This window comes from Hylobates moloch, unplaced genomic scaffold, assembly GCF_009828535.3.
Source record: "Hylobates moloch isolate HMO894 unplaced genomic scaffold, HMol_V3 SCAFFOLD_9, whole genome shotgun sequence".
Taxonomy (NCBI): Eukaryota; Metazoa; Chordata; class Mammalia; order Primates; family Hylobatidae; genus Hylobates; species Hylobates moloch.
In genome coordinates, this window is record NW_026652284.1 from 60,634,840 (window position 1) to 60,647,166 (window position 12,327).

A 12,327-nucleotide genomic window follows, 5' to 3' on the forward strand; every position below is an offset into this window, starting at 1 on the left:
CAAGTGAGTCTTCTGCCTCAGCTACCTAAGTAGCTGGGACTACAGCACATACCACCATGCCTAGCTAATTTTTTTTTTTTTTTTTTGAGACAGAGTTTCTCTCTTGTTGCCCAGGCTGGAGTGCAATCTCGGCTCACTGCAACCTCCGCCTCCTGGGTTCAAGCAATTCTCTTGCCTCAGCCTCCCAAGTAGCTGGAATTACAAGCGTGCGCCACCATGCCCGGTTAATTTTTGTATTATTAGTAGAGACGGCATTTCACCATGTTGGCCAGGCTGGACTCGAACTCCCGGCCTCAGGTGATCCACCTGCCTCAGCCTCCCAAAGTGAGCCACCACGCCTGGCCTAATTTTTATATTTTTAATAGGGATGGGGTTTCACCATGTTGGCCAGGGTGGTCTCGAACTCCTGACCTCAAGTGATCCACCTGCTTCAGCCTCCCAAAGTGCTGAGATTACAGGCAGGAGCCACCGTACCTGGCCAGATAAATTATTCTTTAGGTTTTATCTTAAGTATCACTTAGTCAAAGAACTTCTGTGAACTCTCACCCACAGTTTGTACTCCTTCTCAGCTTTATAAATTATATTTGTATAACTCTTCAACTTTCCAGCTGCTAATCTTTATGCCCCATGGGGGCAATGAACTTATTGTGCCTGACACACAATAGGCATAGAATAAATAATTGGTGAAGCAATAGTTAATTTTTCAGAAATCTTTTACTTCTGGCTATTAACATATTTAATATTTATTTACAACAGTATATCTGAATGACTTTTCATTAATTAGGTTGCATTAATTGCAAGTATGATTTTTTTTAATTTTCAAAATTAAATTTATTTATTTTTTTTTAGAGATGGGATTTTTTTATGTTGACTGGGCTGGTCTTGAACTCCCAACCTCAAGTGATCCTCCCGCCTCAGCCTCTCAAAGTGCTGGGATTACAGGTCTGAGCCACTGCACCCCGCTTGATTTTTTTTTTTAACTTTTGACCGATAAAGTAAATTATTTGAAGGCTTAAAAATTTTGTATTTTTCCCCCTAGACTTTCTGTCTTTATATGGAGATGGTAAGAAAAACCTTCTACTTTGGGCGCCATAATTTAATTAATAATATAGCTGTCATTTATTAGATACTTGCTATTTTCCAGGGATAGTCCTCAGTGCACAGTGTGTATTAGTTAATTTAAAACAAGTTTATGGGCTGGGTGCAGTGGCTCATGCCTGTAATCTCAGCACTTTGGGAGGCCAAGGTGGGTGGACCACCTGACGTCAGGAGTTCGAGACCAGCCTGAACAATATGGTGAAACCCTGTCTCTACTAAAAATACAAAAATTAGCCAGGCGTGGTGGCACGTGCCTGTAATCCCAGCTACTCGGGAGGCTGAGGCGGGAGAATCACTTGAACCCGGGAGGTAGAGGTTGCAGTGAGCTGAGAGGGTGCCACTGCACTCTAGCCTGGGCGACAGAGCGAGACCCCGTCTAAATAAATAAATAAAACAAGGCTATGAAGTAGTTATTATTTTCACCCTTGCACTGGAGTGTAATTTTATCACTTTGTTCATTGCTCCAAGGGCAGCATGAAGGAGGCCTCTGCCTGTTGCTGACACACCTCTTCATTGGGTCATATTTTACAGTTAGTTACACTAGATTCTGACCATGACAGGAACTTTTTCCTGGCTCGTGCAGACAGCTCTCAGGCCTCACTGCCAGAGGATTGTCTCCCGTCATGTGCTGCCTCTTGCATCACAGCTTCTTCTCCGGTGGCTTTGGCTCCATCTTATTTCATGACTGCCAGAGGAATTTATCTGGTCATGCATTGCCCTGGATGTCACAGTAGCCAGTCCCTATGATTTCTTTGAATATGGTGGTTCTTCTAAAGGTGTTCAGAAAGGAGAATACTGCAGGGGACCTGCACTTGGCTCCTATCCCGAGTCCTCCTGGGGCATAAGGATGGGAAGCAGTGAATATGTCAGGGGAGCTGGACAAAACCTTGAAGCTGAGGGCACAGGTTCTGGAGCCAAACAGACTTGACTTCAAATTCAGCCTTCATCTGTTCCTAGGGGTGTCCCTGGTCATGGCAACTGACACAGGCCAGTGCTGGGGTAGTGCAGAAAGGAGGAGAACCACGCAGGCTGGAGGGGTCATGAACAGCCACTGGGAGAGGGAAGAACCTACCTATTTTTTTTTTTTTGAGATAGAGTCTCGCCCTGTTGCCCAGGCTGGAGTGCAGTGGTGCGATCTCAGCTCACTGCAGCCTTGACCTCCAGGGTTCAAGCAATTTTCCTGCCTCAGCCTCCTGAGTAGCTGGGATTACAAGCAAGAACCACCATGCCTGGCTAATTTTTGTATATTTAGTAGAGACGGTGTTTTGCCATGTTGGTCAGGCTGGTCTCGAACTCCTGACCTCGTGATCCGCCTGCCTCGGCCTCCCAAAGTGCTGGGATTACAGGGGTGAGCCACTGTGCCCAGCCTGAACCTACCTTTTAGGATGAGTAAAATTTGGACAAATAGAAGGGCGCAAAAAGATATTCTAGGCTGGGGACAGCAGCATGCACCAAGGTGTAGAGTTAGGAATGAGCATAGAAGAAGATAAAATAAGTCAGTAGTAATTCTAAGATGCAATATTTTTGGGCGACATGAAATGGGAAATTGGAAGATGAGCTGACTTGAGGAACAATGGAGAGTTTACTTTTGGACTCAGGAATTAACATTTCCTATGGAATGTCCAAGCAGAGAGTAGTCAGAGTTGCAGACAAGATTTAAATTGAGGCAAGAAGGCAAGAGCTGGAAAGGTATATACAGTAGATATAAGAAAGAGCTGTACCTTAATGTAAAGGCTTAGAGAAAAGAGGAAACATGTTTGTTGAAGATGTGTTCAATAAACAGAATAAATGAAGAAATGGAAGGAAGAAAGAAGGAAAGGAGGAGAGAGAGAGAAGAAGAGAAAACAGTCGGATGTGTGAATGAGGAGAGAAAAGAATAAAATTGTGGCCATGTGGAATCACGGAAGCCCAGGGAGGAGAAAGTTCAAAGAAAGGAAGAGCTGCCAATAGCATCCAATAGCAATTTAAGATATATATTTCTAGCTGGAAGGCAGAGGAAGACATCCAATTAAAGATAGTCCAAAAGTAGCATTAGGACATGGAGGCAGCTGTTATATAAAAATTTTGGATGTAAGACAAAGATGCCCATTATCACCGCTATTATTTTACATTGATTTGAAACTTCTAATTCAATGCATAAGTACAAGAGAAAGAGGTATAATTACTGAAAACAAACAAAACAAATGAGCAAAACATTAACTCTTTGTAAATCATATTATCCTCTACTGACAAAGTACCCCAAAGATGTAAGTTTTTTAAAAAACTAATAAAACAAGAAAAAAGACTCAAATTAATTTAAATGTTTACTACAACTAATCAAAATCCCAATTCACTCTTGTGGTGACTTGAGAGACCAATTCTAAATAACAGCAAGGTTAGAAGGCTGGATCCTGTAGAGAGCGGTGGTAAGAAACTCTTTTTGGTGAGGTAATCAAAAGATTTTAGGAAAGGAATATTAATATTCAAGTCTCATATATTCAATATAAAAACCCCCTCCCTTTTCCCAGACATTCAGTAAGATCTGCTAAATACAGAAATGTCTTCTGTGGCAGTTTCAGGGGAGGAAAATCAAACAAAGAGGATGGTCTTCGGCCTTTGGATTGGTTGAGAAAAAAGCAACTTGCAAAGATGAGACATAGTTAAATTCAGTGGAATCAGAACCGGGAGTCAGAAATGACCAGGAGATTGTAAACCCCTGGGAATTTGAAGAAATCTTAGAGAATGAATTGCAACCCCAGTGAAATATGGGAAAGGCCTCAAGACAACCTTTTCTATATCTTAAAGTTCAGGGTAAAATTTTAGTTGGCATATCAGTTACTTATGTGGAAGTTGTAAATTTTTTAGAAATCTCTAGAAAAAAGACAAAATATTAGTAGCACTTATGTCTATAATATTATCAATGATTTTATTCTTTATACTTTTCTGAGTTTTCTGAATTTTCTATAATGGGCATGCATTCTTTTATAAGAAAAGTCTGTTAGTAAAAAAAGAGAAGAAGGTAAAGCTGGGCATAGTGGTGCTCGCCTATAGTAAAAAATTATTATTATTATTATTATTATTATTTGAAGTGGAGTTCCGCCCTTGTCACCCAGGCTGGAGTGCAATGGCGAGGTCTCAGTTCACTGCAACCTCCGCCTCCCAGGTTCAAGCAATTCTCCTGCCTCAGCCTCCTGAGTAGCTGGGATTACAGACGCCCACCACCATGCCTGGCTAATTTTTGTATTTTTAGTGAAGATGGGGGTTTCACCAGGCTGGCCAGGCTGGTCTCGAACTCCTGACCTCAGGTGATCTGCCAACCTCGGCCTCCCAAAGTGCTGGGATTACAGGCCTGAGCCACTGTGCCCGGCCAATATTATTATTTTTTTTAAAAAAGGAGAGAACTAGGATGAATGCTTGAATGGAAGGCAGGGTCAAATAAAGGTTTTCAAGTTTGCTCGCTTGGGGATTTCTAGGAGGGCCACAGTAAATGACTCATCGTCAGTCAGTTATGCATCATGATTCTCACTTTATATGCTTCGCTGTCATTTTAGAACCAAGCACCCAGGGTGATCAGTGGATCTCTTCCCATTGATACCTCCCTCTTCTGATGCCACACACAAACCACACCAATCATACACTCTCTTGAAATGTTGTCTAATTGTTTCATGTGCTTAAATATTTGAAAAAATTTTCTCATGGACTGACCATGTGCTGAAATATTATTTTGCTAACTAGGTTATAAATGTGTGTATAAACATGTCATGCCTTATATTTCTGTTGATTTTTCCTGTGACTCCTAATAATTAGCTAATCTATGTGGTTATTTATTTATTTATTTATTTATTGAGACAGGGTCTCGCTCGGTTGTCCAGGCTGGAGGGCAGTGGCATGATCTGCAGCCTCTGCCTCCCAGGTTCAAGCAATTCTTCTGCCTCAGCTGAGTAGCAGGGGCTATAGCTACAGTCCCGAGTAGCTGGGACTACAGGTGCCCGCCACCACACTCAGCTAATTTTTATATTTTTTAGTAGAGATGGGGGTCTCGCTATGTTGGCCAGGCTGGTCTCAAACTCCTGGCCTCAAGTGATCTGACCACCTCAGCCTTCCAAAGTATTAGGGATTACAGGTGTGAGCCATGGTGCCCAGCCTGGCCATAGAGACTTTGTTTTTTTTTTTTTTTTTTTGCAGACAGAGTTTTGTGCTGTCGCCCAGGCTGGAGTGCAGTTGCAAGATTTCGGCTCACTGCAACCTCTGCCTCCCAGGTTCAAGCGATTCTCCTGCCTCAGCCTCTCGTGTAGCTGGAATTACAGACAGCTGCCACCACACCTGGCTAATTTTTTGTATTTTTAGTAGAGACAACGTTTCACTAGGTTGGCCAGGCTGGTCTCGAACTCCTGGCCTCAAGTGATCTGCCTACCTCAGCCTCCCAAAGTGCTAGGATTACAGGTGTGAGCCACAGTGCCCAGCCTGGCCCTAATAACTCTTAAAGACCATATTCACATAAACTATATTAGCACGGGCTTCCAATTTTTCATAAGATCTCCTCCATGAGGCAGCCTAGGAAGACACCTACTGTAGTTAATCAAATTATGCTTGATGAACTGATGGTAGGTTGATATTAGTTCCTTATTGCTGTAGAGCTATGGAATTGTATTTTACATTGATATCTGTATTTAGAGCTATAGAGTTGTATTTTTATCAAATTAGTGCCTTTCTGTGTAAGTTCCTTGCAGGCATTCATGTTTATATTCTCCTACACCTATTGTAATGCTTAGCACATAGCAATAACTCTAATAAATGTTTGGAGGCAATGACCTCATTTGGCTTCCCAACAACTCAGCAAGATAGTTAAATACAAATAATGATAAAAATGTAACAAGAATTAAGTACTAATTGAATACTTCTGGGTGGCAGGCATTATGTTGAGCATGTCATATGGAATAGTTCATTCACTCCTTACTTATTCCGAAAGAGGTAGGGCTCTGATTATTTCAGTTAATGGATGGGGAAACAGGATCTTAGAAAGGTTAGCTGGTTTGAGCAGTGTCTATGTAAGAAGCTGCAGAGCTGGGAGAAGAACTGGGGTCTTCTCAAGAGAAAATCAGGGCTCTTCCTATTATCTTCTACCTTTCATAAAACCAGGTTTTGTCTCAATATTTGAGATTCTCATTTTTCTCAACTGGGAAAAAAAACTGAGTTTCATAGAATAAAATATAAGGAGCCTAAAATATGTAATAAAAGCACTCTGCTCAGTACAAAAGGATTAACTATTAAATACCAGTGTCAGCAACCACAAAACAAATGAAAACTTTATGCCAATAGAGTATGACTTTAATTAGGAAACTGACTTTCTGAATTATTAAATTTAGGGAAAAAAGGGTTTGATTCCAGTTTGAGCCAGTTCACGGTAGAGATCATTCAGCCTACGCCCTAACACCACATCTTTACAAAATGCTGTCAAATTTATCTCTATATTCAGGCCATACTTACTGAGTTGGTTAGCTATGAAGCCGACTGGGGCAAGTCCAAACCACATCAACTGAATTATGCCTTTGTTCCCTAGGCATTCTGAACTGGTTGCTTAGATCACTTTTTATTACTCTTTAGTAGAAATTCAGGGTGAGCATGGAAACAAGTATGTATCTGTTTTTTGTTTTGTTTTGTTTTTGAGACAGCGTCTCACTCCATCACCCAGGCTGCAGTGCAGTGGAGTGACCTCGGCTCAAGCAATTCTCCTGCCTCAGCCTCCTGAGTAGCTGGGACTACAGGCACCCACCACCACATCCAACTGATTTTTGTATTTTTAGTAGAGATGGAGTTTCACCATGTTGGCCAGGCTGGTCTTGAACTCCTGACCTCAGGTGATCAGCCTGCCTTGGCCTCCCAAAGTGCTGGGATTACAGGCGTGAGCCACCGCACCTGGCTGGAAACAAGTATGTATCTTTGTTTACAAACCTTTGAAGGGCAGTGCTCTGTTCCTGCCTGTGCCTCCTGTGCCCATCAGCGTTTTGCGTGCTGCCCCCATCTCCAAGCCTCTGGTGTGCTGGGGCCCTCAAGCTTGCTGACTCATACAAGGAACACATGCAGGGCTGGTATCACCCCATAGTCCTGCTTTCCCTTCTCTCCCCTCCTTAGAGTCCTCGAAGATGGGCATGGAGCAAAGGCAGTTTGCTGGGCAATTAACCAAGTGTAGCTCGGCTGACAGCTATGTGCAATGGGGGATCTCAGGCCAGACCAGAGCTCCCCTTGGCGTGGGGACAAGAAAGACAAACTCCTTTGATGTCCACACCCCAGGGTACCCGCACGAGGCAGGTTGACGATCAGAATTGCCTGTGGTCTAAACAGGGTAGGTGAAAGGCAGTGGGCGGGAGAGAAGCAGAACTGGGGGTGGGTTTGGCAATACCTAGCTTAACTTCCTGAAGCCCTGGGGTGACAGGCAGGCAGCCTGACTCGGTCCCTTTCATGACGCACTCCCAGCCTCCTTGCTTCCTGGGATCTGGGTACCTGTGAAGATTCTTACCTGTTCAGGACCTTTCAGCTCCCCAAAAAAACAGCAACAGAGAAAATTTTAATTAAGAAATGTTATAATATATACTATTCCTCTGGGATCCTAGACCCCCATAAACATGCGTATTAGTTTCCTGTTGCTGCCATAACAAGTTACCATGAACTGAATGGCTAAAATATGACAGATGTATTAGCTTATAGCTCTGGAGGTCAGAGGTCTGAAATAGGTCTGCCGGGCTGCGTTCCTTCCGGAGGCTCAAGGAAGAATCTGTTTCCTTGCCTTTTCTGGCTTCTAGTGGCCACCGACTTTTCTTGTCTTATGGCCCCTTTCTCAGTTTCCAAAGTCAGCAGTGTACCATATTTTCTCCTCTCTGACCTCTGCTTCCATCCTTGCATTTTCTCTGGGACTCTCCTCTTTCCTTATAAGGACCTTTGTGATTACACTGGGCACATTTGGATAATACAGAATAATCTCCCAACCTCCAGAGCCTTAATTGAATCACACCTTCAAAATTTCCCAGGTAGTGTAAGATAACATATTCACAGATTTTGAGCATTAAGATGTGGACATCTTTTTTGGGGGACAGTTTATTACTCAGCCTACTATAACATGTTAATCTGATTTTCCATTTTCACACATTTGATCTTCAAACACATTTACAGAAATATATTGTATATAAAAGTAGAAAGCTATCTACAGTGAGGTGGAAAGACATTTCATCAGAAAATAAAACATAGGGGTCGGGCGCAGTGGCTCACGCCTATATTCTCAGCAGTTTGGGAGGCCGAAGTGGGTGGATCATCTGAGGTCAGGAGTTTGAGACCAGCCTGACCAACATGGTGAAACCCCATCTCTAGTAAAAGTACAAAATTAGCTGGGTGTGGTGTCGCATGCCTGTAGTCCCAGCTACTCAGGACGCTGAGGCAGGAGTATCGCTTGAACCCGGGAGGCAGAGACTGCAGTGAGCCAAGATTGTGCCATTGCACTCCAGCCTGGGCAACAAGAGTGAAACTCTGTCTCGAAAAAATAAATAAATAAATAAATATTAAAAAAAAAAGATGGCATGGTGACTCACACCTGTAATTCCAGCACTTTGGGAGTATATAGCTTGAGCCCAGGAATTCAAGACCAGCATGGGAAACATAGCAAGACCCTGCCTGTACAAAAACGTTTAAAAATTAGCCAACAGTGGGTGGTGCATGCCTGTAGTTCCAGCTACTCAGGAGGCTGAGGTGGGGAGGATCGCTTGAGCCTAGGAGACTGAAGCTGCAACAAGCAGTGATTGTGCCACTGCATTCCAGCCTGGGCCACAGAGCAAGACCCTAGCTCCAAAAAAAAAAAAAGAAAAAAAAAAAAGAAAAGAAAGGAAAGAAAAAATATGAACTGCTTTCATCATAGAGAAGCTACTTGTGTATTTATTTTTATTTTTTGTTTTTAAACTGCCTTCTCTTTCTCCTCTTTCTAAATAGAATGAGGAGTCAGGAAAACTAGAAGACCAGAGGTGACCCTGGGAAAGACAAAACTGCTCTCCGATATTCTAAGAACAGGGAGGGCTTAACAAGCCTACTTCGTGTCTTTTGCTTAAGTGTGAACAGGTGGCTGTCTTAAAAGACTAGTAAGGCCAGGTGCAGTGGCTCACACCTATAATCCCAGCACTTTGGGAGGCCGAGGCGGGTGGATCATGAGGTCAGGAGTTTGAGACCAGCCAGGCCAACATGGTGAAACACCATCTCTACTAAAAATACAAAAAAAAATTAGCCAGGCATCGTGGCACGCTCCTGTAATCCCAGCTACTTGGGAGGCTGAGGCAGGAGAATTGCTTGAACCTGGGAGGTAGAGGTTGCAGTGAACCGAGATCACACTACTGCACTCCAGCCTGGGTGACAGAGCAAGACTCTGTCTTGGGGGGCTGGAGGGGGGGAGCAAAATCAAGGATTTTTAACTATGTTGCCTCTGAAGTTTATGTATTTTCTTGGAAGGCTTTTTATTTGTGAAATTGAAAAAGTTTGTACTCAGAGTAAAACATGAATCTTTGACCATAAAAAAATTATTATCTGACTATCAAACATTTCCTTTTCCTCCTTTAAGGAAGCTGTTGTAGGACTATATTCTCAGCTACTTAGCCGTACTGGCTATTTCTCAGAATAAAATTGCTGACTTGTTAATATTTAAAGGCAAAAATTAGCTGGTCATGGTGATGTGTGCCCCTAGTCCCAGCTACTCGGGAGGCTAAGGTGGGAGGATCTTTTGAGCCCAGGAGTCGAGGCTACAGTGAGCTATGACCATACCACTACGCTCCAGCCTGAGGGACAGAGCAAGACCTCATCTCTAAAATAAAAAAACCAACAACATAGTCCTGAACTAGCAATTATACTTAAACAAAAAAAGCAAAAATTTATGGTGAGCAAAAAGAAGTGTTTGATTTAAGCCTGGAGAAGAAACCAAGTTTAAATTAATCTGAATTCTTATTATATGAGAAATTGAGAATAGAATTCTATATTTATTTAAATAACGGCTTTACTAATATTATTTAATAGTTATACCTGGTTGCTTTACTAGATAGTTACGCTGGCCAGACATGGTGACTCACACCTATAATCCTAACACTTTGGGAGGCTGTGGTGGGCGGGTGGCTTAAGCCTGGGAGTTAGAGACCAGCCTGGGGAACATGGCTCTGATTTTCCTGTCTCTACAAAAATACAAGAAAATTAGCTGGGCGTGATGGCATGCGTCTGTAGTCCCAGCTACTTGGGAGGCGGAGGTGGGAGAGTCGCTTGAGGCTGGCAGGTTGAGGTTGCAGTGAGCCATGATGGTGCCACTGCCCTCAACCTGGGTGATAAAGAGAGACCATGTCTCAAAAAAAAGTAAATTAAATATTAATAGTTACATCATTTATTGAAGGAAAAAAACATAACTGAGTGAGGGAAAAAGACTAATTTCTCTGGCATAATCCTTACTATGTAATTCTTTGTTCCAGTAGGCCACCCCAAGGCATTATCTGGGGACAGTGTGGCCTGCTTCTAGGTAAAATCCACAGATAAAAGTCCCTGCAAACTGAAATTAACAAAGTGGTAGTAAATGTCAGATTTCACCCTATAGGTAGAAATGCAAAGGAATTCTAAGTCCCCTTTTGGGTTAGGTTGAATTTATTGAATTCTCAATATACTATATTCACTTTAGGGAGAAATCTTCAAAGGGAAACGGGCATAATACCTTTCTGCCTTCACTGGCTCTTCCCATACCCTGTGCTCTATTCATATAAATCATAACAATATTTGTCATTTGTGCAGCATTTAGTCCATGTTAGACACTGCTCTCAGCATTTGGTAAAAAATTATTTTCTTTATTTGGATTTCCTTATGGCTAGAGGCACATCCATGCGTTAGGTACAAATTCCCGAGTAATTTCAGGAAATTCTCCTTTTCCTACTTTTCATTTCTTAGCTCATTAAGAGCCCCACAACAGAACAGGCCAGGCCCCATGTATTAAGAAGCATCTATCCTTCCTTCCTGTGGGAGATAGCTTAAAAATAAATAAATAAAAGCAGCATCTACCGGCAGGGCTTGGACTCCACATCACACTACTGTTAGTTTTCTTTTGGCAGTTGGAGATGGGAACTTCGTAGTGTCATGCTGGCCAATTTTGAACCATATTATGTTTTCTTTCTTTCCTTCCTTCTTTTCTTTTCTTTTTCTTTTCTTTCTTTCTCTCTCTTTTTCTTTCTTTTTTTTTTTTTTTTTTTTTTTAGCTGGGATTACAGGTGCCGGATAATTTTTGTATTTTTTTTGAGATAGAGTTTCATTCTTGTTGCTCAGGCTGGAGTGCAATGGCATGATCTCAGCTTACCACAACCTCCGCCTGCCGGGTTCAAGTGATTCTCCTGCCTCAGCCTCTTGAATAGCTGGGATTACAGGCATGTGCCACCACGCCCGGCTAATTTTGTATTTTTAGTAGAGACAGGGTTTCTCCATGGTGGTCAGGCTGGTCTTGAACTGCTGACCTCAGGTGATCCACCTGCCTCGGCCTCCCAAAGTGCTGGGATTACAGGCGTGAACCACCGCACCCGGTCTAATTTTTGTATTTTTAGTAGAGATGGGGTTTCACCATGTTGGCCAGGCTGGTCTTGAACTGCTGACCTTAGGTGATCCACCTGCCTCGGCCTCCCAAAGTGCTGAGATTACAGGAGTGAGCCACTGCACCAGGCCCGATATTATGTTTTCAGACAGTACAACAAACAGTGGTGAAGAACACTGGGTTCAAAACTAGGTTTAAAATACTGACCTGCCACTCAGTAACTATGTGACAGGAGTAAGTTACTTCTTACCTCTCGAAATCGTCTGTTACTTCCTTTGTAAAATGGGGTGGTAAGCGATCCTACTTCACAGGGCTCTTCTGAAGATTAAATGGCACAATGTAAAGTGTTGGACAGAGTAAGAACTCAAGAAATGTGACTTATCGTTCTTAGCTTTCCTTTCTTGTTTTGTGTTATTTTTCTCCGTAAAGTTAATGAGGCCAGCAAGCTAGCAAACTTACAGATAGATTGTGTGTATGGGCTGCATGCAATATTTCATCTGATCCTCCCAATAACCCTGCAAAATGGATACTATTGTTATCCTAACTTTATAGAGGAGGAAGCCGCATCTAAGTAATTTTCCTGAGGTCGCACAGCAAGCAAATGACAGAGTTGGCCAGGGTATGAATGTTTGACTCCAAATTCCACATCACTGACCACTACACTCATATTT